This window comes from Palaemon carinicauda, chromosome 37 (genome assembly GCF_036898095.1).
Source record: "Palaemon carinicauda isolate YSFRI2023 chromosome 37, ASM3689809v2, whole genome shotgun sequence".
NCBI classification, from domain to species: domain Eukaryota; kingdom Metazoa; phylum Arthropoda; class Malacostraca; order Decapoda; family Palaemonidae; genus Palaemon; species Palaemon carinicauda.
Genome location: NC_090761.1, coordinates 47381713 through 47384212, shown reverse-complemented (window position 1 = coordinate 47384212; position 2500 = coordinate 47381713). Strand labels below are relative to the sequence as shown.

The 2500-nt window shown below is 30.0% G+C and overlaps 2 protein-coding genes across 2 annotated transcripts in view; both read left to right on the top strand.

Annotated features, from left to right (window-relative positions):
• The window catches only part of LOC137629627 (tripartite motif-containing protein 2-like), a 135477-nt gene that overhangs the window by 13831 nt on the left and 119146 nt on the right, over positions 1-2500 (top strand). The window lies entirely within an intron of this gene.
• LOC137629628 (uncharacterized) overlaps positions 1-2500 on the top strand; it is a 53975-nt gene that overhangs the window by 45307 nt on the left and 6168 nt on the right. The gene's annotated exons all lie outside the window — the stretch shown is intronic.

Here is a 2500-nt window from a genome sequence, read left to right as displayed (position 1 = left end):
AGTCGAAGGCCATGGCGCTACCCAAGACTAGAGAACAATGGTTTGATTTTAGAGTGTCCTTTTCCTAGAAGAACTGCTTACCATAGCTAAAGAGTCTCTTCTACCCTTAACAAGAGGAAAGTAACCACTGAAAAATTATTTTGCAGTAGTTAAAACCTTGAGCGAGGAAGAATTGTTTGGTAATCTCAGTGTTGTCAGGTGTATGAAGACAAAGGAAAATATGTGAAGAATAGCCCAGACTATTCGGTGTATCTTTACGTCAAAAGGAAAATGAACCGTAACCAGAGAATGATCCAATGTAGTGCTGTTTGGCCAGTCAAAGGGCCCAATAACCCTGTATCGGTAGTATCTCAACGGGTGGCTGGTGCTGTGGCCAACCTACTACCTATATATATATATATATATATATATATATATATATATATATATATATATATGTCAGTATGTGTGCCTGTATTATGTACAGGGATGTATAACACACAGACACACATATACATATATACAGTATATATATATATATATATATATATATATATATATATATATACATATATATATACATATATACATATATATATATATAAATAAATATACTGTACATATCTATCTATATATATATATACATATATATATATAATATATATATATATATATATATATATATATATATATATACACGCACACACACAGACATATATATGTATATATATATATATATATATATATATATATATATACGCACATACACACACACATACAGTATATATATATATATATATATATATATATATATATATATATATATATATATATATATATATATTTATACATACATATATATGTATACATATATATATGTATATGAAAATTATTTATGTAAATATCGTAATCCATAATCATATCAAACCAGAAAGTTAAATAACACTTAATAACATCTCTCTTGTTATCTAATCTACTTGATTTTATCTATGAATAAAAATAAAAAAAGCTTCACATGCATAATCAACCACAATCATTGAAAACAGTCATTCCTTGACTCTCAAGCGATAATATTGAGTTTCTAATCATTGCATTGATAAGGAATTTAAAATATTAATAATTTCTGAATTTTGCCAAGGGATGAGACGTCTATATATACCTTAACGTGGTGAAAGAGTTTGAGTATCGCCATAATTAGCAAAGGTATACTAGTCAGGGCCACCCGTACTAGGTTGGTTTGCTGTGAGCTATCAAACACATTTCCAACCATCACCCACCCGCATTGGACAGCGTGGTGATGAAAACTGGCCAAACCCCAGGCATGAATTGACATGTCTGAGGCCTTTGTCCTGCAGTGGAATAGAAACAGATGTATTTGTTGATATCTCCCACATAAAAAGAGCAAGTGACTCACTTTATATATATATATATATATATATATATATATATATATATATATATACACATACACACACACACACACATATATATATATATATATATATATATACATATGCATATACATACATATATATATACATATATATATATATATATATGCACACACACATATATATATATACATATATATATATATATATATATATATATATATACATATATATATATATATATATAATATATATATATATATATATATATATATATATATATATAATTATATCTTTGCGGTCTTGCTCAGCCCTCCCCGTCCCTCGGAGAGGGGAGAGGGGAGTGCGTGATATATATATATATATATATATATATATATATATATATATATATATATATATATATATATATATATATATATATATATAATTTGCTGTTTTCTTTCTTTCGTCCAGCTCTCTTGACACTAATTTTACCTTCGTCAACTTTGTTGCGAAGGTTATGTTTGATAAGCGTGAATTAATTTATTTGTATATCTGTCTGTTTGTAATTCGCATAACTCAAAACCTATTTGACTGATTTTGGGAAGGATTGGTTTAAAAGTCAAGGTCCTGAAAAGGCCAAAAAACGTCTTTTGGCCATATCGTGGCTAATTATTATCTGATTTGCATGAAAATATTGCCAAAATGTGCATAATTCAATTGCTTATCTTTTGATATACACCATGATATATTGTTATCATTACCTTTGTAGGCAATTGAGGGTCAAATGTCAATAAACTTGCAGAAAGTGCAGGTTTTGTCATTACGCTGTCATTGTTATCCGTCTTGTATACATAAAGGAGCCTTTTTAGTTTATGGGGACACGCCGAGAAAAATGGGCAACAACTAACCCAAACTTCCCCCCCTAACCTAATCTACAAGCCATGTCCTTACCTTCCTAATGACCTAACGGGGGGCTAACGCCCCTTTGCGACCCCCCAACCACTGTCGCTATCATACAAACCCCACAAACCCAACCTAACCGAACTTAGTAGTTCCCAGGTCACAACCCCTAGCCGGACCCCCTTCTTGGGCTGAACTTAGAAAATATAAAATAACTTCATATTATGGTATATCGGATCATAGTA